At 39.2% G+C, this 24305-nt stretch overlaps 1 protein-coding gene across 1 annotated transcript in view; it reads right to left on the bottom strand.

Moving 5' to 3' along the window:
• Positions 1 to 24305, bottom strand: part of LOC130910911 (ephrin type-A receptor 7-like) — a 747396-nt gene that overhangs the window by 614552 nt on the left and 108539 nt on the right. The window contains exon 4 of the mRNA XM_057828557.1: positions 16114 to 16217. The gene's annotated coding sequence lies outside the window, so the exon portion shown is untranslated. The remainder of the gene's footprint in view (positions 1 to 16113; positions 16218 to 24305) is intronic.

The raw sequence follows: 24305 nt of genomic DNA, 5'->3' as shown, positions 1-24305 counted from the left end.
GTAATTGCAATCATTTTCTGGGTGAAATTAAGCATTATCTGACAAAATTGCATGGGTGTCACATTGCCATATTTGCTCAAGTCGGTTCTCACTGTAATTATGAAACGATGAAACTCGTTTTAGACCTTTGTAAAATTTGACCTCATAACCCCAAAATTTAATCATCACTTCCCTTTCATATTACAAACATACCCTGCAACCTTGATACCTTTATTTGTTCTTAAATTTTCGTCAAATTCATTTTCTCACCTCTATGACCTTTGACCTCATTACCCAAAAATTAAATCACCTCTTCAGTTATCTTGAATAAAAGCAAACAAACATACAGAACTGAATACACAACCTCTGTCTGTCGGTTTTACCGACTGGCAGAGGGAATAACAACAGGAAGTTGACTACCGTTTTCGCAATACAGTATACTGTATATCATCCAGCCATAGAAACCTTATAAAAAATGAATGTAAAGCCATTTCATTTTTTATGGACCTTTACAATTGATTTCCACGAAAAATTGCCAAAGAACAAACCAACCTGTATTTTGATTTACAGGAAAAAACATTTATAATGACAACTCATATTCATGAGCGCGCACACCTTTGTTTTGTATCTGTCCATCCTTCATCAAAACTGCTAGACGTTACATGAATAAGACAACAGCGGGGAGACAGGACGCCTGACAAGAAAATGAAGGGACTGTGGTCGAGCTAGGATTAATAATAGAGCGAGAGAGAGAGAGAGAAAGAGAGATGTTGATGAGAGTCCTGACAGCGCTCGTCTCCATCCAGTTTGGCTGTCCCGACAGCTGGACAGACTGCTTATGCAGCAATACCCTTCGGTGTCTTGCGCACAGTCTGCTCGTTGTGGCCCCACCGCTCATCCTCCTCTTCTCTATTCCCAACTTGTCTCCCGTTTGCCTTGTCTTGCTACTGCACCCCCGCCCTCCTCCCCCGTGCTCTCGGCGCTATTCGTTTTTTTCTCTTCGCTCAGTCTCACCTTCAAGCATTTCACATCTTTTTTTCTCCTCCTATCTTGTTGAGATAACTGGCCACCCTCACTCCCTCACCTTAACACGAGCAACCCCGACCACACAGGCTAGAGTCGAGATGTCTTGTTTTGTGTGGCCTAAAGAGAAAAAGTGGATATACTGTACATATATACATACAGTGTGGCAAATAAGTATTTAGTCAACCACCAATTGTGCAAGTTCTCCTACTTGAAAAGATTAGAGAGGCCTGTAATTGTCAACATGGGTAAACCTCAACCATGAGAGACAGAATGTGGGGAAAAAAAGAAAATCACATTGTTTGATTTTTTAAGAATTTATTTCCAAATTAGAGTGGAAAATATTTTGTCACCAACAAACAAGCAATATTTCTGGCTGTCAAAGAGGTCTAACTTCTTCTAACGAGGTCTAACGAAGCTCCACTTGTTACATGTATTAATGGCACCTGTTTTAACTCATTATCGGTATAAAAGACCTGTCCACAACCTCAGTCAGTCACACTCCAAACTCCACTATGGCCAAGACCAAAGACACCAGAGACAAAATGGTTGACCTGTACCAGTCTGTGAGGACTGAATCTGCAATAGGTAAAACGCTTGGTGTAAAGAAATCAACTGTGGGAGCAATTATTAGAAAATGAAAGACATATAAGACCACTGATAATCTCCCTGAATCTAGGGCTCCATGCAAGCTCTCACCCTGTGGCGTCAACATGATAACAAGAACGGTAAGCAAAAATCTCCTAGTCCTAGTGAATGACCTACAGAGAGCTGGGACCACAGTAACAAAGGCTACTATCAGTAGCACAATGCATCGCCAGGGACTTAGGCCTGCACTGCCAGACGTGTCCCCCTGCTGAAGAAAGTACACGTCCAGGCCCGTCTGCGGTTCGCTAGAGAGCATTTGGATGATCCAGAAGAGGACTGGGAGAATGTGTTATGGTCAGATGAAACCAAAATAGAACTTTTAGGTAGAAACACAGGTTCTCGTCTTTGGAGAAGAAAGAATACTGAATTGCATCCGAAGTACACCATACCCACTGTGAAGCATGGGGGTGGAAACATCATGCTTTGGGGCTGTTTTTCTGCAAAGGGACCAGGACGGACGACTGATCTGTGTAAAGGAAAGAATGAATGGGGCCATGTATCAAGAGATTTTGAGTGAAAATCTTCCATCAGCAAAGGCATTGAAGATGAGACATGGCTGGGTCTTTCAGCATGGCAATGATCCCAAACACACAGCCAGGGCAACAAAGGAGTGGCTTCGCAAGAAGCATTTCAAGGTCCTGAAAATCAAACAATTTGATTTTCTGGGGGTTTTTTCCACATTCTGTCTCTCATGGTTGAGGTTTACCCATGTTGACAATTATAGGCCTCTCTAATATTATCAAGTGGGAGAACTTGCACAATTAGTGGTTGACTAAATACTTATTTGCCCCACTGTACATATATATGTATAGAGCACCATTGACAACAATAGACGTCCAATCCATTTTGACTGGGAGGGGCGAATGAAGTTTCGTTCATTCGCCCCTCCCAGTCAAAATGGATTAGACGTCTATCGCTGTCAATGCCAGCCACTGATTTTATTTGTGTGTGTGTGGGGGGGGGGGGGGGGGGATGCAAGTTATTAAGTGGTAAAAAAACAGAACATTTTCCAGATCAACACTGGTTCATCCAGCACGGCAATGGTAGTCAATGAGCTAAAACTAATAATAAAACAAATAATAATAATAAAACGAATAATTGCATGGCCACCTTGTGATGAATTGCCATTACCCTCACTAATATACATATACCGTATTGGCCCGTGTTTTTTGCATTGAAATAAGACTGAAAAAGAGGAGGTCGTCTTATATTTGCGGTCTAGACATTATACCCATTCACGACGCTAGATGGCGCCAGATATCATTGAAGCGATGTTCTGTCATGACAGCTCTCAGCTACTCTCAAGTTTAACCAGTTTGCAGTATTTTATTGCAATGTTTTTCCTTATTCAGATTTGTTTCAAGACTACAGTTACAGTTAGACTTCACTTTGATGGTTAATGCCGTTATTGCAATTTTGTTGTTTTGTCACAATAGATTGGTTTATTTACATTTCAAAAACCAGAAGCCATTCATTTACGAATGTGATTGCACTTTGCATATTCAAATGTTCAGACATTAAGATTTGAATGAGGTAAAATAACATGCTTTTTCTCTCAAATATATTGTTATAACCATTTGTTTCGGATGTACTGTAATTATTTTCTGTATAAAAATTAATTTGGTGTTCAAAAAGTCTTTTTTCAAACTTGAGTTTTGAAAAAGAGGGGGTCGTCTTATAATCAGGGCAGTCTTATATTCGGGCCAATACGCTAATATGTTTTACTTGACTGCATTAATCCAGTGGCTAAACAACAAAATATTAGCTTGCTGGCGGCCATTGAACTGAAAAAGCTAACAGTGGATAATTGCCAACTACCACAACACATTGGCCACTAAATCAGACAGACGAGCTGACTATTAAAAAAATGTTGTGACACTGACTATAAGAAAATATGTATTATAATATACCGTAATTTTCGCACTAAAAGACAAACTAAAAGACTGTAAGCCGCCACCAATTTTGCATTTGTTCATTGATAAGCTGCACTGGACTATAGGACGCAGCTGTGCTCATTGTATTTTGGGATATTTACACCAAAAGATATTAACCAGTAACACTTTATTTGACATTATACGATTGTCACAAAACCAGATGAACCACCATGAAGCTTTGAACCAATTGGCTGCAATTAAGCTTCAAATTAAGCTTCTTGAAGCAATGAAGCTCATTGCTTCAAGGAGCTTAATTTTGCCATCACTGCTCCCTTGGGGGAGACATTCAACCGCTGCTGCCACCTGCTGTCAACACTGTTGTTATCCAACATGCCTCCTAGCATGCATTGCAGCACTGCAGACGAAAACAACAACCAAAATTCATGTTCTGTGCTAATTATTTCTTCACTTACTGTTCCAGTTGTTTCATTAATTGCTAGTTATGGTATTTGGTAACACTTTTATTTGGCAGTGGCGCCATAAGACCATCATAACTATGACATGCCCCTGCAATGAGCATTAATGAATGCTTACAACCAGTGTTGTTTTTGGCAGACCTTTTAATTTTCGTTTTAGTCTTAGTCTTTTGGACGCTAATACTTATTAGTCTTAGTCATATTTTAGTCGTCTTAAAATGTGTTTGTCTTCGTCTAATTTTTGTTGACGAAAAATCAAGAATAATTTATTCTAGTTTTACTCGACGTTTACTCAAAATGTTTTTGTCTGTAAAATTAAAACATTCTTACTCCAATAAATAAATAAATAAAGGTTTCCAACTATTCCGAATGAACATTGACAGACGAGCACATATTGTAGCATCTACATGGACAACGCCAATTTGGTGATAATACACACTCGGCAGGAAAACAGGACATTATTTTCAATAATTATACCCACCTGGACACCACGAACTGGATGTAAAAAAAGTTGTCCGAGAGTTAAAAAGGACGCTTGCCGTTAGCCTTAGCCTAATGCTAACACGAACAGGAATGAGTTACATTTAGTGTGCAATGATCACTCAGCACAGACCTTTCAAGGCTAAAGCAACATTGCATAATCTCTCTGGCAAAATAAGAAAAACCAATCTTACCGTGTATGCAAGCCTGGAGACTGGAGAGCAGGAGCACATCACATGAGTGACACAACCAGACACTGCTACGATGTAAGCTAACTATACATCAAGTGTCACTTTGGGTCATTTCACAGTAGTGCTGCAACGATTAATCGATTAACTTGAGTATTCGATTAGAAAAAAAGATTCGAATTCAATTTTGCTGCTTCGAGTATTCGTTTAATTAAATAGGCGTTGTAATGGTTTGTTTTTTAAAGTGTTTGCATTTAGTTTTATTGATTTGGGTGGATACACTGCCCTCTTGTCTGCTTAATTTTACATGGCCAAATCCAGCTGCTCCCTGTTAAAACCAACATAAGCTAGGTTTTTGTTTGAGCTCATGTTTTTTAATGCATTCGTAATTTAGTTTAAAGGTATATTTAGCCAATTTTTGTGGGAATATGTGTCTGAACCATTTGTTAAAAGCATTGTAAAAAAAAATAATAATTATAAAAAAATTAAGTATCTTATAGTATTTAAGCTAGTGGACGTTTGCTTTGTAAGTTAGCCAATTGTCTTTTTGTTGTACCTATGTAGATCCTTATTTATTTATTGTTTTATACCGTTTGAGGTTCAGCTCAGGTATTTTAATTTTTTCACGTTTATCCGATTACGCGATTATTCGAACTAACTAGTTCATTGCTTAAACGACTACTAAAAATATCGATAGCTGCAGTCCTAGTGTGTTATCAAGCGTAATGAAATTTTTAGGTAAGAAATAAGATTTTTTTTTTTTTTTTATCCTAGTCACTTCTGAAATGCAATTGTTGGCTGTTTTCAACAATGTACATCGAAAATAAAGACATTGATTGACTGAAAATGGTTCAATATTAGATGAAATGTCTTGTTTTCTCATGTCTATTTATAAATGCTCCTTACCTAAAAAAATGTTTTATCCGATTACTCGATTAATCGATAGAATTTCCAGTCGAATACTCGATTACTAAAATATTTGATAGCTGCAGCCCTATTTCACAGAAAAGGATATGACGCAAAAATGTCCCCAAATGAATAGGAAGTGACTCAAAATGCAAATGTAAATTCCCTAAAATGAAGGGGAAGCAACCTGTAAATTCTCGGTGTGAATGCTCCGGTTTCAGTGCCATTGACGGCCCTAGACGTTCAATATGGTTAAAATGAATGAAATGTCTAGCGCCATCAATGGTAGCCAGTGAGCTAATGTAGACACTATTCTTTTAATATTTTTAAAAGGTTATCGATCCTCGGTGGGAGCATATTGATAACCTTTTGGGCTACAAAGTATTGGGATACATCACCTTTTTGATACATCGTCACACTCCTACCTCACACGCTAATATTGAGTGATTGCTAACTATAACAACACATACGCCGCGAAATTAAACACATTTGCCAGTAAAAAAAACTATTTCATTGACATCCAATACTTCTGAACTAGGAGGGGCATGCAGTGAATGATCGCGATTCAGTGCCATTGACGACTATAGATGTCCAATCCATCTGAACATATTTACTCATGCCTACTCCAACCTCTGAATATATCACAACAATTAAACTGAATACAATATAACAACAACAGGCAACAAGTTAGGCCTTCAACTGAACTCCATTCATTGCAATTTCAGTCTTTCGATCGGTGCGAGCAGCTCGAGTAAAAATCTATTGTAGCATCCATCCTCGGTCAGCAATTCCGCAATGATGAACCCAAGGTCATCTCCGAGCTCCAGATCTGACAAGGTCCAAATCTTCAGAGAGGAAGCAGAATATGTTAGAAGCTCAAGGCGGCCCTTTTAGCTGAGTCTACAAAAACCACTGGATCAGATTTAACCGTTGATGATTCCAAGGACAATATCTAGTAGATGAAATGCAAAATCAGAAGCAAGACGCCCAAAGGCGACCTGACTAGATTTAGATTTCACCCTCTGAACGGCGACACGTTTCCCCCAGAGAGGATCCTGATCAGTTTTCAGGCACGTCCAACACGAGCGGCAAGGTCGAGCTTAAGAGAACCATAAATTGAATTCATGTGCGCTGTGAAAGCAGTAATTTGAGGACAGGTGTAATGGAGTCTCTTCCTCGTGGCCAAAACGTGGAGCTCAATGTCGTCCGCCGAGGTTACACGAAGCCACGTTCAACCACTGCGGCACTGTTCGACACTATAAACAGGATGTTGACACGCAAATGACAGTGTTTACAAGCTGGAGTGCTGAATGGCGATCATGTTGGTATAGAAAGGGGAGTGCAAAATAAATAGGAATGTCACCTGCCACTGACGGCGATAGACGTCATAATACATTTGAACTGGGAGTGATCATTTGGTGTTTTGTGATATTTTCAGAGTCTGCATGAGTAGATATGTCTATATTAATTTGGGGCAATTATTGCCAAAGACTAATATTGTGTGTACACTTATCTTCAAAACAACACACATTTTAAAAATAAAACACTTGACACAAAACAATTGGTGTTCAAACGTCCATTTTGTCTGATTAATATGTAATTTTAATAGTTTGAATTAGCCTAATTTGCCCACCCAAAGTCCTCTACCTTAAATGCTAAGGATGCTAACGTATTTATGATTCTCATAGCAAATCGCTCACTCATAACTCCACAAACTGTAGCTCTAAATTTAATTAGAAATGCATACACAAACATATATTAGCTGAAACAACTTACTTATGTGGGCCAAACCAAAGTGCAGCTGTACTTTATCTATGTCACATGAGTCTGCCCCTCAGTCATACAAGGCGACAGTCCAGCCAGACCCAACGCTGCCACCAGAGGGCATTGTATCCTTCATCACTAAACTAAATACAATATTTTTTCGACTTTTTGGATAGTTATTTTGAGATTTAGTAGTACTTAAGGGGTAAATTCCAACTTACGTGGAAATTCGGGTTACATCGCCAGTGTAGGAAGGGAACTCGTTCGTAACCCGGGGACTACCTGTATTGCCCAATTCCAAAAATCCGATGTCAATATATGTAGTCGTGGACCTAACATATCATGGCTATTTGTATTGTGATGCCCCACCGGATGCTATAATAATGATAAATGTAACAACTTCAAGGTTTTCCAAATAAACATTCTATGAAAAATAAGAACATTTTCAACTGAGTTTGAACTGCAAAAAGTGCCTGTACTGCACCACTATATTTGTTTAAATCAAAGCAGTGCAAACCTCAGGGATTTTTTGGATCAAGTGAAAGTGCCAATAAACCACTGCCATATTGATATTGGCCCAAAACCTACCATGAAAAACCGATGTGACATTATCAGATCTCATTTTAAAATGCTTTCATCAGCCGATATTATCGGCTACCGGATAATATCGGACGACTCTATTAATATTTATTAATATAAATATTTTTAGAATTGCTTTGATACTTTCTTTTCAATAGTAAAGAGTAATTGTTATTATCATTTTTTTTTATTATTTCATGAAATACATTTTTTTCCAATTCTATTATTTATTTACTTATTTTAAGAGAAAAGAGTAATTGTTATCGACAATGATACACATCCAATCCATTTGAACTACTGTTGCAGCGATTTTTGGGCGATTTTTTTCGCTCCCAATACCGATTCGGACTTCCGACTCCAATACTGTGCTGACACGTTTTTCGAAAAATCTTTAAAATTGAAATACTGCATACTCAACTGTAATCACTATCATGGCTTGCTCAGACATTGCTTAACTCGTTGTCTGCCATTGACGGCAGTCGACTCAAGTAGTCCACAAGTGATAAACTAATTGGTGAAAGAAGCATCTTGGTCAGCAGAGAACATATATTTTTTTGAACTCATAGACTGCCATCAACATCACTAGACGTCCAATCATTTTCAGTCAATGGCAATGAGACCAGTCTTTTCTGGGCATTTTCAGGTCACTCCCTGTTCGTTTTAGGGCATTTACATTTTGAGTCATTTCCCATTCATTTGGGGACATTCTTGAGTCACTTCCTTTTCAGTAACCTAAAATCAACAGGAAGTTACAAGTAACCAGTGCTGCAACGATTAATCGATTAACTCGAGTAATTCGATTAGAAAAAATATTCAAATTAAATTTTGCTGCTTTGAGTATTCGTTTAATTAAAGTGGGGTTGCAGTGGTTTGTTTTGAAAGTGCATGTATTGATATGGACGGAAATACTGCCCCCTCGTATCAAGAGTGAATATACCATAACTCTTCCAACAAGGCTGAGTCCAGCTGCTCCCTGTTAAGACCAACTTAAGGTATGTTTTGTTTGTGCTAATATGTTTGTTTATGAATTTGTTATTTAGTTTAGAACAGGGGTCAGCAACCCTGGTCCTCGAGTGCCACTATCCAGCTTGTTTTCCATGTCTCCCTTCTTTGACACAATAGGATAAATAGGATGTGAACCACTGAAGAATAGTGTCAGTAAGCCCTACCCACTGTTCCAATCTGCTGAGTAGTATGTTGTGATCAACCGTGTCGAATGCGGCGCTGAGATCCAATAGCAACAGAACAGATGATTTGCCTGCATCGGTATTCCGACGAATATCATTTAGGACTTTGATAAGCACGGTCTCGGTGCTGTGTTGTGGCCAAAATCTAGGCTGAAATGAGTTAAAAAGATTGTTTTGCATCATAAAAGTCTGGATCTGTTCGAACACAACCCTTTCGATATAATAAACAAATACAGTACTTATGTGCAGTATGTTGAATGTATATATCCGTCGTGTCTTATCTTTCCATTCCAACAATAATTTACGGAAAAATATGGCATATTTTATAGATGGTTTGAATTGCGATTAATTACGATTGATTTTTAAGCTGTGATTAACTCGATTAAATATTTTAACCGTTTGACAGCCCTAATATATATTTTTTAACTCATTGACTGCCATTGACATCGCTAGACGTCCAATCCGTTTCGAACTGCGATCGATTATTCAAACTATGGCCGTCAATGGCAGCCAAACCTCGTTTTTATACATCGCAGACATTTGCATGCCGAGCCAGCGCTCACGTCAAGCCACGAACGGCTCGTGATAAAAACACAGATGGTCTTCATGTGAATTGTTCCAGACACGCTCATCTTTAAGAGCGTGTCATTGTCTTCTGCTATAGTTTGCAGTTTGCTGTACAGCAGCTTGTGCTGACATAAGTATGGGATGCATTACCTCTTCCCTGTGCATTGTCCAACTCTATTATGTAAATAGCTTGTTCTTCTATCGGACACGTGCGTGCGCGGGCGGGCAGGCGGGCTGCGGGCCAAACCGACATCCAGCACCCTTATTTACATTTCTTCTTGTCATTCCGGATTTGTCATTAATCTACCTGCCAAATGTATTGTTTGCGCGCTGCCGTGCATGCGATTTGAGGCCGGTGTAACGCTCCAGTGCGATTGTGCGCAAGGACATTTGGAACGATTACAGAAGACAAAGGACATCAACTGTGGCTCAAAGTATTGATAGCTCCCGAGAGAGACATACATGCCATATGCCATGCTCGCGTGGCTGCTTAACCGCTTCTATGGATGATAAACAAATCTTTTGCTCTCTCGTCGCCGTCTTGTGCGATTTGTGTTAGTAAGAGTGCTGTGCTCGTTTTTATTGTGTTTCCCGTCACTACAGTGACGGCATCCACACAGCTGCGGTATTTTTATATTTAGTTTTTTTAATGAAGGTAGCTTCGGATAACACAATCTCACCCTGGGGACGGCTTGTTTGGGAATAATTATCTTTCACAGATGGCACAGAGACAGGGGGGAAAAACTGGGAAATGTATGATGCATGAATGTAGGTCTGGACAAGTCGGATTAGGAAGTAAACGCAAAAAGTTATGTCTTGTTGTTTAATACGTGGTTGATTTAATCCAGTGCTTTTTAATTATTTTGCTACGCCACCACCAGGAAGACGTAAACGTTGCACACTCTCTGCCGCCACGGTAAACAAGTATCTGAACCTTTTGGAATTTCTCACATTTCTGCATTAAATCATCAAATGTGATCTGATCTTTGTCAAAATCACACAGATGAAAAAAGGGAAAAGGTACCGTTTTCGCACACACCATATAATTGTTTGCATTAGTATAACACGTTCATTTAACTATAGTTTAGGCAGACTGCACTCAGTGGCCTTGAACACAGTAAAGTGAATCACCTTATCGGCGCTCATAAGGGGGAAAAGGAAAAATGGTTCCGTTTCTCGTAGGCACCGTCTAACTGTTTGCATTACTCGAACACACCTAATATAATCAATCAGGGAATAGTATCATTTCTCATATTCACTGTAGGACTGCACTACTCCAACACACCTAATGTAAAATAAATAGCACACCACAGACTCTGGAGTTTTTGGAGTTTTTCCTTGCCGACATGGAGGGTCTAAGGATGGGGGAAACCCAGGACTTGAATTTATTTATTCATCTTTGTTGCTTCATTTGCTGTTTCTGATTGTGTATCATATTGCCTCTGCAAAGCCCTTTGAGACAACGTTGATGTGATCCAGGGCTATACAAATAAAATTGAATTGAACTGAGTTTAAAGAACAGAATAGATACACAACGCCATCTTATCACAGAAGCCCAAAACGTGTGCGCCACGAGCAAGATTGACGCACCAAACTCTGGCAATCAGTCCTCCCGACAAACGAACAAGTAGTGCCAGCCCGGATAACAAAGTTGATAGCAGGCACTTGTGACGTCAAGACCAGCGTTGGTCGCTGAGGCAGCCACATCCCATCCACGCACGAACCTAAACAGCCCGAAACCGGCCAGAGAGGGATGATCCCAAAGCAACGCCTGGACACGCCTTCGGCCGGCCCACGGACTTAAAAATCACTGGACACTGAGATAAGACAGATTTTGCTGCTCGGAAACATGTAGCCTTGTTTTGGATCCACAATTGTCCCTCCGTCGCAAAAAGTATTTAAAGATAATCCAACAAAAATTTGCCTTTCAGACCCAGGGTATTGGTCAGCTTTCTTTTTGGAAGAAAGAAGAAAAAAGAAGTCCTGTGCTAAAGAGAAAAGAAATCCCAATGACAAAGATTTTAACATGTATTTTACAAATGAAATGCCTCAATGAATCATTTTTTTTCTTATGAACTGTTTTCAAAAGTTTTATTGGTGGATTTTCTCAAGTTAAAGCGCTACACGGAAATTAATAAATTTAATTGTGTAAACAGGGTCTGTGTATTATTCTTATTATTTTTATAATTCCAGGTAGTTTAGCTCATTTCAATTTATGTAAATGGGCTATTATTTATTTTATTGTGTGTTTATATTTTACAAATGTGATGTAGTATTCATTTATATTTTATATTGTATAACTTTAGTTCCTATGTGAATATCAGTTCCTACTTGTTTTGTTGTGGTAGGAGGGTTTTGTATTGAGCACGGGGCTGTGTTGGTTATTATTATAAATCAGGGATCAGCAACCCTGGTCCTCGAGTGCCACTATCCAGCTTGTTTTCCATGCCTCCCTCCTTTAACACACCTGGATCAAATAATCATGATCGTTATCAGGCTCCTGCAGAGCTTGCTGATGAGCTGATCATTTCATTCAGGTGTGTCAAAGGAGGGAGAGATGGAAAACAAGCTGGATAGTGGCACTCGAGGACCAGGGTTGCTGACCCCTGTTATAAATAATCAACAAAGACAAGTCAACTGTGCCCCGATCTACCACTCAAAAGATCTGATGGACTCAAAAAGTAGGTTACGATTGCATATTAGTTTGAAAATCGACCGGATCCACCGTATTTTTAGACGGGTGACTTCCGGTCTGTCAGATCCTAGCTACCGGTGGTAGTTTTGACGCAGGAGGGTTCCGTCTCGCGTCAAATAATAAACTCTGCCGTTCTTTTCACGTGCGTCGCGTTGAACACGCGGCCGCACTGCGACTGGTGTGCATGGGCTGATTGACTTTATAAATTTCACTGCGTTCTCGCGGCGGCCACGTTGTCGCGCCGTTGATGTTTCTGGGTTAAATACTGTCCTACCATGTTGGTCCTCATTATAGTAGAGAAGACGGAGTAAATATAATCTACACAAAGAAATTGTAACCCGATCGACTCACAGCCTCGAAAAGTTAGTTACATTACGTCAGAAACTCGTTCGGTACGCCTCCGTTCCGAACCGAGCACCACGTACCGAAACTGTTCAATACAAATACATGTACAGTTACACCCGTAACATAACGTAATATGATGGTTAGCAACCTTGTGGCTTAGGGGTCACTTCCTGTTGATTTTGGCAGCAGATCTAGGACAATTTCTTTTGATTTTGGGTCACCCCATGTTTTTATGGCAATTCCAGGACACTTTGTTGATTTTGGGGATGTCCTGGTTTTGGCGAAAGTTTGGGTCACTTTTTGTTTTGTTGGGGCATTTATAAGTCACTGTTGTTTTTTTTTTTTTTTTTTGTCAAATAAAATGGCTACCAATACCAAGTTTTTTAATCAGTACTAATGAGATTTGAATAAGCAATTGGGTGTGCCTTTGGAGATTGTTTCGTCAAAAAACATGAATTTAGGGGGAGGCCTCAACCAACAAAAATACAACCTCGCGCCACGTGAATTTTTGGAACGGTTTGAATCGGGCGTAAAATGTGGTAGCAAATTGTTGCCAAAGTTTTGACGACAAAATAAAGGAGCAATAACATGGGCTGCTTTGACTTTGTCAAAGCATTCCCACAACTGCGCTTTTATTGTAGTACGATCAAACAAAACATTCTCAAAACACACAATGGAACAAACAGAACATGGGATTTAGGATTAAACCTGTTCATGTTTTATGGTCCCTGTGCGTACATTCTATTTAATCCACCTGACTGCAGCGTGTGTAATAGCACGCTACATTGCTTTATCTATTGAGGCTGACCAAATACAAAGCTAACCAAAGCAAAGCGCATCAATCCCCTGCTGCTGATGCCGTTTCCCAAACACGCACGTGCGCGTGTAAATGACTGCGGATGCGCACTGACGCAATGGAACGCCAATACCCTGACTGATCCCGCCATTACTTCTTCACATTTTATTTCCTTCAACCTCCTCTCTCGATTTCCTCTTTCATTGCGAATTCTGTCCTCTCTTATTGGGCCGTCTCTGTCTTTTCAAGCTGCTTCCAGAATGCTGACAGAGCCAATAAAGCGGGATGGATCAATGCTACAGATTCATCTCAAGACCGAGATAACTTCGAAAGCAGAGCGCCTAAAACAAGACAAGCCAGAGACGAAGACGAAGAATTGATGACCTGTGTCATCATAAATTGGCAAATGAACGACGTACGCTCAAGTGTGAACTATATTCTTTACTGGAGTCACCCACAGTGAAAAACTATAATGAAATGATTTAAAGAAGGTCGTGTTTTCAGGAAATTGGCCATACCCGATAAAGTTAGCAGCAAGTGACTTTCATATGGAACACCGAAGGGGAGCTTGTTATCAGATTAATCAACGAAATGCAGGTATTAATCACAAAATTATTCAACAGATTAATCTATTGTTAAATCTTTCATGCCAGTGATCATGTTTCAGTGCCACTGACGGCAAAAGACGCCCAATCCATTTGGTTTGGGAATGTTAGAAGTCATACAGTGCTGGCCAAAAGTATTGGCACCCCTGCAATTCTGACAGATAATGCGCAATTTCTCCCAGAAAATGATTGCAAATACAAACGCTTTGATAGTATTATCTTCACTTATTTTGCTTGCAATGAAACAACACAAAAGAGAATTGGGGGGGGGGGGGGGGGGGGGGGGATCATGATCATTTTACACAAAAGTCCAAAAATGGGCCGGACAAAATTATTGGCACCCTTTGAAAAATCACGTGATGCTTCTCTAATTTGTGTAATTAACAGCACTTACTTAGCTGTGGCACATAACAGGTGGTGGCAATAAGTAAATCACACTTGCAGCCATTTAAAATGGATTAAAGTTGACTAAACCTGTGTCCTTGTGTGTACCGCATTGAGAATGGGCAAAAGAAAGAAGACCAAAGAACTGTCTGAGGACTTGAAAAGCAAAATTCTGAGGAATCTCAAAACTACAAGTCCATCTCCAAAGACCTGAATGTTCCCGAGTCTACCGTGTGCAGTGTCATCAATAAGTGTAAAGCCCATGGCACTGCGGCTAACCTCCCTAGATGTGGACGGATAAGAAAAATTAACGTGAGATTTCAACGAAAGATTGTGCGGATAGTGGACAAAGAACCTCGACTAAAATCCAAACAATTTCAAGCTGTCCTGCAGTCCGAGGGTACAACACTGTCAACCTATGCTATCCGTCGGCATCTGAATGAAAAGGGACTCTATGGTAGAATACCCAGTAAGACCCCACTTCTGACCCAGAGACATAAAAAAGCTAGGCTGGAGTTTGCCAAAATTTACCTGAGAAAGCCAAAAATGTTTTGGAAGAATTTTCTCTGGTCAGATGAGACAAAAGTAGAGCTTTTTGGGAAAAGGTGTCAATATAGAGTTTACAGGGGGAAAAAAACAAGGCCTTCAAAGAAAAGAACACGCTCCCCACAGTCAAACATGGTGGAGGTTCCCTAATGTTTTGGGGTTGCTTTGATGCCTCTGGCACTGGACTGCTTGACCGTGTGCAAGGCATTATAAAGTCTGAAGACGACCAACAAATTTTGCAGCATAATGTAGGGCCCAGTGTGAGAAAGCTGGGTCTCCCTCAGAGGTCACGGGTCTTCCAGCAGGACAATGACCCAAAACACACTTACAAAAGAACTAGAAAATGGTTTGACAGAAAGCATTTGAGACTTCTCAAGTGGCCAGCAATGAATCCCATAGAACATCTGTGGAGAGATCTGAAAATGGCAGTTTGGAGACGGCACCCTTCAAATCTCAGAGACCTGGAGCAGTTGACCAAAGAAGAATGGTCTAAAATTCCAGCAGAGCATTGTAAGAAACTCACTGATGGATACAGGAAGCGGTTTTTCGCAGTTATCTCGTCTCAAGGTTGTGCTACCAATTATTAGGCTGAGGGTGTCAATACTCTTGTCCGGCCCATTTTTTGAGTTTTGTGTAAAATGATAATGATTTAATTTTTTTTCATTCTCTTTTGTTTGTTTTCATTGGAAGCAAAACAAAAAGGAAGCTATTACTACCAAGCAGTTGTACTTGGAAGCATTTTCAGGGAGAATTATTGACAGAATTGCAGGGGTGCCAAAACTTTTGGCTAGCAGTGTATGTACACTTTTTTCAAAACGGCACACATTTTAACAATGAAACACCTGACACAAAACAATTGGTGTTCAAACGTCTATCTCGTCTGATTAAATTGTAAATTTAGTAGATTAGGTGCGCATACTTTGCCTTGGAAAAGTCTGCTATCTTAAATATTATGAATGTTAACGTATTTACAATTTTCATAGCAAATCTCTCGCACATAACTCCACAAACTGTAGCTGTAAACTTAATTACAAATCCACATACAAACATATATTAGCTGAAAAAACTTACAGCCTTATGTGAGCCAAACAAGAGGGCAGCTATCCTATATCCATGCCAGATGAGTATCCTACTCAGTCATAGAAGCCAAGGCGAGAGTCCAGCCACACCCAATGCTGCCAACAGAGGGTATCCTCCATCATTCAACAAAATAAAATACTTTTGGACATTTTGGAGAGTTATTTAAAAAAAAAAACAGCTAATTCGTCTATTTTTTTTTAAGGTTTCCAACCATTTAGAATGAACATTGAAAGACCAGCACATATTGTAGCGTCTACAAGGACAACACCAACTTGCAGAAAAAAAGTACATTATCATTATTTTTTATTTATTATACCAATCTAGACGACACAAACGGTATGTAAAAAGTCGTCCGAGAGTTTAAGACCCTCGCCGTTTAACATTAGCCTAATGCTAACACAAACACAACTGCTATGCTAATGCTACGAGTTACATTTAGTGTGTGACGATCAGTCAGCACAGGAAACCATTGCACATTTTTGTCTAATTTTTGTCTCGTCAGAAGAAAATTTGCATTTGCATCATTGTTTTAGTCTCCCTAGACACGTGTGTAGCTCGTTATCTCATCATCGTGAAGGAGAAAAGATTTCATCATCACACAGACCATATAATTGTTTGCATTAGTCTAACACATAGTCTAACACATACATATGGTACAGGTTTTCGTAGGCACCGTCTAACTGTTTGCATTAGTCTAACACACGTAATATAATTAATCAGGAAGTAGTATCATTTTCATATTTACGGTAGGACTACACTACTAATATAAAATAAATAGCACACCATAGTTTAATGAGAAGAAATAAAAGAGATACACAATGCCGTCTTATCACAAGATTGACGCACCAACTCTGGTAATCAGCTCTCCCAGCAAACTCCAAGGACAAAGCGCTTTGTCCTAAAACAAGTACAACCAGCCCGGACAGCAAAGTTGATAGCGGGCGTCCCAATCCGTGCACGAACCGAAGCCGCCCAAAACCGGCCACAGAGGGGATGGCCCAAAAGCAACGCCCAGAAACGCCTTCGACAAGGCCCGCCTCAGCAAAGACTTTAAAAAGACTGGACACTGAGATAAGACAGATTTTTTTCTGCTTGGAAACATATAGCCTGGTTTTGGATCCAGAATTGTCCCTCCGTCATCTGTTTTTGCCTTGTTTTTACCATTGTTGACGAATAAATTGTCAACCTGTTTTTGGTGAGTGTTCTTCAAGCTTTTGAAACATGGAGTCAGTACAAAGGGTTAAAATAAGAGGACGCGTGAGATTCGGCCTTCCCGTCGGGCGCACGCGGAGCAGCGTCAGCCGAGCGGCAATTGTTTTGGCTGGTGCTGTTCTCGGGTGCGTCTGGGCCGGGGGGGCGAATTTCAACAATCGTCATGAAATGTGTTGACGAAATGTTTTCATTATCGTCGTCCTTGACAAAAACAACGCTGGAATCCTTGGAGTTGTTTTAAAAAATTTTTTTTTTTTTTATCATTTTAGCACAACTCCAGTCAACTCGCCAACAATAGCAGCCCACGAGTTATGAGAAAATAGTATTTCCACTCCATGAATATGGCAGGGCCCAACGTGATATTATATTCACAGGGTCCGTGACTGAGAGTCAAAACGGGTTCCTGGCTCCTCATCGCCGACTGCTGTTTATGCCAATTACAGAACAATGGGGGCCTTCAGTGCAATCAGACGATGAATGAAGGAAGCTTCAGTTCCGACTAATTACCAGGCTACTAAGAATTCAAATGAGGCTGAAGGATTCAACACATGGCATCACTTGTAAGAAAGAGGAATCTATCTTAAATGACGCTCAAACAACCTGAGAAAAAGGAGGACAAAAAAAAATGGAAATATTGACGTAGCTCATCAAGTCCTCAACGGTGCGTGACTGAAAAGGAGAGCAATCAGAACAAAGAGGCAAAACAAAATGGATTACGGGAGTAATAATCTTGTTGCCCCTCATCCCCGGTACAGCGCCACTATATATAAATATATATCAAAACATGCCACGGCCTATCACACGCGACATTATTGATTCATCTATATGTTGGTGGTGCAATCATACAGCATGAGCACACGTACACACAGGTCATTTACATTCATGACATGGGAGGACGTAGTGGAAATGCTACAGGTATGCAGTCAGCGTCATGCAATCAAAAAATATATATTGAAAAAAATATATTACTCAGAGGTACAGGGATTTCAATCATCATGAATATCAATTTGGTTTTTGATTGGAATTACTCCACGATGGAAATTGGCTAGGTTGCTAAACTATGTACAGAATGTTGATTCACTGGCTGCCATTGACTGGGATAGACGTCATCTGTAATTATTCTTTCTTGAAAGGTTAAAAATAAATGAAAATAATATAAATAAATAAATACCTAAGCCTAAAAAATAAAAATTGAAGAATTCATTATTTTTTACAAAAATATATACATATTCTTTAGGAAACGATTATTTAAAAACATTATTCCTTGTGAAGAATCAATAGATTTTTAAAAATACAAAATAATATTTTTTCCTTGTTTTTTTTTTTCCTTGGAAATAATCAAAATGGATTGAACATCTAGCACCATTCATGAGTATTTCTAATATTAAATATGATTCTTTTACTATCTACCACAACACAAATTGTATCGACTCCACATATATCTAGTGATGAAAAAGTTACTGTAAGTATGAACCAAGTTCTCACAAAATCCTTTTCTGACCTTTGTGACCTTTGGCCTCATGACTCCTAAAATGTAATCACCTCTTCCGTTTCATATTACAAACATATCCTGCAAATTTGATAATCCCTTTATTGGTTTGGCAATCATCTCAAGCACAGAAAGACATTTGGAACCAAGTATACATAACATAACCCCAAAAAAACTGTACAGCAGTACGTCTACTTATGAATGTCTCAACAAATGGTATATTCAGGTTATGACATGCCTCAACGTGAAAATATTGCCAATTGTGACGAAAGAAATTTCAGGATAGGAAAGCCAAAAATACAACACTGGATGGGCTGCTTCTCGCAGCTCCCAGAGTTTACTGAACTTAACATACTTATTACTGAAAATTTTACTGAAATTTTTCATAGGGGTGGCCAGATGGGGCCACTTAAAATCTTGGGGTGGCCAAAACTAAAAGCCATAATTTCAGGTTTTCATTATACTATTATTGCAGTAAAAAGGTCAAGGGAAAACTATCAGAAAGACTTAAGGACACGGCTACTGATGTACTTTGGTGTATTGTGTATTATTTGAAGTTACTAATGATTTAATGTGCATAGTCCGTAACTGTCCAGTCAACATTTTGAGTTCCACAACATTTATGTTTTATTGTGTTATGTATATATTAGGCATAAGGTGTGCATTTAACTAGGGCTGTCAAATGATTAAAATTTTTAATCGAGTTAATCACAGCTTAAAAATTAATTAATCGTAATTAATCGCAATTCAAACCATCTCTAAAATATGCCATATTTTTCTGTAAATTATTGTTGGAATGGAAAGATAAGGCAAGACGGATACATACTACATTCAAAATACCGTACATAAGTATTGTATTTGTTCATTATAACAGTAAATCCACAAGATGGCATTAACTTTATTAACATTCTTTCTGTAAAAGGGATCCACGGATAGAAAGACTTATAATTCTTAAAGGATAAATTTGAGTTTGTATATTATGACTAAATATTGCCATCTAGTGTATTTGTTGAGCTTTCAGTAAATAATACTGTCGCGACTTAACTGTTCTGCCCAAATGCATGATAGGAAGTGCGACCATGACTGTGTGTGATGGCTGCAAATGCTATATCTTCTCTGTGTTAAGGGTGTTAAGAAAAAGATCGACTCCTGTCATTCTACCCCACGTCGCTTCCCACAATATTTATAGTTGCTGTGGGAGAGATGACAAAGCTTTTGCCAATTAAAAGCACGGCCCCAATGAATGCTTTTATATACTCCACTCTGCCTCTTATCTCTGTAAATAAGTAAAACGGCGCCATTGTAGGCTGTTTGCGGCAATGGGTGAATGAGTTGTACCGCGAATGCGTTAATTCCAATAAATATTTTCACGTGATTAATTTTTAAAAATTAATTACCGCCCGTTAATGTGATGAATTTGACAGCCCTACATTTAACAAAACAAAATAAATGCATTCATTTGGGAAGAAATGCATAACTGATGCTACAACAATCTAACAATATACTGGCAAGCGGGGTGGCCAACCAATTTATAGGGGTACCATTGTACATATCAGCTCCAACCTTGGAAAATATCACGATTTGCGTAGTGCAACTCATATATCTCATTTCCCTTACCACTTGCTCAGCCTCATATAAACCCATATATATTTTTAAAGTACGCGAAAAAAAATCCAAGCATTTTCCTGTAATTAAACGCACGCATTAATCACTCACAAACTCGTCACTTAAGCTCCCTTTTCATCTTGGCTGTTCCTTTCTTTCCAAAAGAAGGCGACTTAATTGACACCCCCCTCTCCGACTAATAAAAAACAAGTCTGGATTAGACTCTCGACAATCAGGCGGCTTTTGAAAGAAGGGGCTCCTAAGAGAGGGGCCGCCGGTGGTCGGGGACGTCCCATCTAATGCAATTTCTTCCACGTTCCGGCGATAAATGAATAAACTCCTCGCGGCGTGAGGCGTAATTAATTTAAAACGGGGAAAATGAAATCAAGACGGGGACGCGGAGGAGGCGCGCTGATATTTTTACGGTCGTTGTACACAAGCGGCCGATGATGTAGGTGTTCGCGCGGTGCCAACAAGTGCGCGGCGTATACAATGTATGATTTTATTGGCTTTACGGGAGCACATGGGAACCGGGCCCCCGTTGGCTCCCACATAACTCAGAGGCCGATAAAGACATCCTGTTCACTCTTTCACAAGGCCGTCTCCGGCTTGACAAAACACTTATCTTTATGTGTTTTACTTGGTGCAGTAAAAGGCAGGTACACTACACTGAGTGAGATTTAAAGATGGCGGTTGACCTTGGCTACTGGCGCTTGAGTCGAGATAAGAATTCAAGAGCCGTGGAAGAAAAAATCGTGATCATGTTGACATGGTGTACTTGGGCTTTTAGCTGGTTTGCCACCCTTGTCGACAATAGTTGTTACCAGGGGTGAAAGTGGCTAGAATTTCTTGCCGGAACTCCCCGATGTGAAGGTCGCCACGAAGCCAGAAATTTTAATTTTTTTTTTTTTTTTTTAAGGGGTATGGGGGTCAAACCTCCTAAAACTACTGAAATGCAAAGAAAACTGTTTTGGCACAGTTCTTTCTATGACATACAAAAACTGATTTTCGTTCAAAATTGTATTTTTTTCAAGGATTTGCAAAATAAAAGTTAACATAAACAGCAATAACCCCAACCTCCATTCCCTATTTTTTATTTTCCCTCATTTCCTCACATACTAAATGCCAAATCTCAATTTTAACTACTTAAGAACATAGAATGTATATTAAAATTGAAGTTAATGTAAACATTTACTTTTGCTTTCTTTTATTATTTCCATTCAAAAAAAATAAAAATAAATTTTAAGTTAGCATTTTATAGCATTTAAGCTAGCGGACTTTTGATGTGCAAGTTTAGTCAATTGTTCTTTTGATTATTCGAACAAACTAATTGATAGATTAATCGATTATAATTGAAAATATTTGTTACAAAACAATAAACTTGTTTCATGTTTCACTTTTTCAGTCCAAAAATGAATGTTTTTATAGAATATGCATAATTATTTTATGTTTACGTTTAGTTAAAAATTTTCCAAATTTTACAATTAAAGAATGATTTTGTTTTTCAAAACTTTTTAATTGAGTGATTGCTCATGTATGATTTATCTATGTTTAGCTAAACATTTTAAAATTCAGTTTTAACAAAAGTCATAATTCTTATTTTTTTTAATGATAAAAATCCTTAAAATATATATTTTTAATAGATTGCTCAATTATGATGCATTTTTGTGGATAGAAATTGTTTATAAATTTAAAATTCATACATATTCATTATATAATCATGTTTTGTTTTTGTTTTTTTTAAAAGAACAATTATATGTCCATATTTTTTTCTGTCAATGGCAGCTAATCAGTCAAAAACCTTCCATGTGGCCCAAACAGCCACTGACTAATTAATTCCGATTTCGGCCTCATTTGTCTCAATTGCCGGACACATTAAACCCGAATCCATTGTGCCGAACACGCTAATCCGACAACATCAGTAATGGCGCTCGTCAAGTTTCCGTTCCGTCTATTATTGGCCATTTGCTTTCTCACGCTCACGTTTTTACTCCCAGACTCGCACTCAGCTGGCAGCCGGAGCTGGAACTAAGCTCATTTTCCCTTGCTAATTACGCTTCCTTCTTCGACTTGTTTTCCCATGTTGCATTTCAAACCACGTCATGTACGTTTGGTTATTCTTAGGGATGTCCGGATCACATATTTTTTGCATTCAAGTCAAAGTCACATGATTTTGAGGATCTGCCGATACCAAGTCCCGATCCATACCTCGGAAATGAAATAAGGAAGGAAAAAAAAAAAACATTTTTCCCAAAGTAAACAAAGCAACCACAACATTATAGCCATATACGTGGTTATTAGTAAAGCAGCGGATTCAACAAAGCAGGGGGGAAAAAAAATTGTTTTTTTATAAAGTTTTCAATAATTAGTTTTACATGATTAAAAAAAAAAACTGACAAAACGGACAAAAGTATTGGCACCCTTTCATGTAATGCTTCTCTAATTAGTGTAATCACCAGCACCTGTTACTTACATGTGCCACATAGCAGGTGGTGGCAATAACTAACACTTGCAGGCAGTTAAAATGGATTAAAGTTGACTCAACCTCTGTCCTGTGTCCTTGTGTACACCAAATTGAGCATGGAGAAAAGAAAGAAGTCCAAAGAACTGTCTGAGGACTTGAGAAGCAAAATTGTGAGGAAGCATGGGCAATCTCAAGGCAAAAAGTCCATCTCCAAAGATCTGAATGTTCCTGTGTCTACTATGCGCAGTGTCATCAATAAGTGTAAAGCCTATGGCAATGTGGCTAACCCGCCCTAGATGTGGACGGAAAAGAAAAATTGACGGGACATTTTAACGAAAGATTGTGCGGATGGTGGATAAAGAACCTCGACTAATATCCAAACAAGTTCAAGCTGTCCTGCAGTCAGAGGGTACAACAGTGTCGTACCCATTGACGTCTGAATGAAAAGGGACTCTATGGTAGGATACCATGGAAGACCCCACTTCTGACCCAGAGACATAAAAAAGCCAGGCTGAAGTTTGCCAAAACTTACCTGAGAAAGCCAAAAACGTTTTGGAAGAATGTTCTCTGGTCAGATGAGAGAAAGTAGAGCTTTTCGGGAAAAGGCATTAACATAGAGTTTACAGGGGAAAAAATGAGGCCCTCAAAGAAAAGAACACGGTCCCCACAGTCAAGCATGGCGGAGGTTCCCAGATGTTTTGGGGTTGCTTTGCTGCATCTTACACTGGACTGCTTGACTGTGTGCATGGCATTATGAAGTCTGAAGACTACCAACGAATTTTGCTGCATTATGTAGGGCCCAGTGTGAGAAAGCTGGGTCTCCCTCAGAGGTTATGGGTCTTCCAGCAGGACAATGACCAAAAACACACCTAAAAAAGCACTAGAAAATGGTTTGAGAGAATGCACTGGAGACTTCCCCATTTGTCTCAACAGATGACGAAATGCTCCAAATACGATTTATGATAGCATCGCAATTTCATTTTTTCCCGAAAGATGGACGCACGGTGGGTTTTCTTGTGAGAGAACTCAACATGGGTCCCAAGAAGGTTAGTGCAGGTGGTAAAACAAAGAAAAAGTGACTCTTACCACTGAAATTAACAAGGTTAGATAGAAAAATCTGAGCGTGGCATGCGTGTGAGTGAACTAGCTTGAAAACGCGGCTCACCGGTCCCCCGTCCCGTCAACAACAATAACAGAACATGAAAAGCGAAAGTAAAAACTTGTCACTCTACCGCACCTCTCTCTCATCAGTCACACGATGCGTTCAGGAACAGCATGCAAAAAACAACTGCCACTTTAGAACCCGATTCGTTACATTAATTTTAGGGCTGTCAAAATTATCGCGTTAACGGGCGGGAATTAATTTGTTTTCAGATGAAATGTATGATGTATGAATGAATTAAAACTAGGGCT

The sequence above is a fragment of the Corythoichthys intestinalis genome, chromosome 22 (genome assembly GCF_030265065.1).
Source record: "Corythoichthys intestinalis isolate RoL2023-P3 chromosome 22, ASM3026506v1, whole genome shotgun sequence".
NCBI lineage: Eukaryota > Metazoa > Chordata > Actinopteri > Syngnathiformes > Syngnathidae > Corythoichthys > Corythoichthys intestinalis.
The sequence above is the reverse complement of the archived record's forward strand: the minus strand, read 5'-3'. Positions and strand labels throughout refer to the sequence as shown.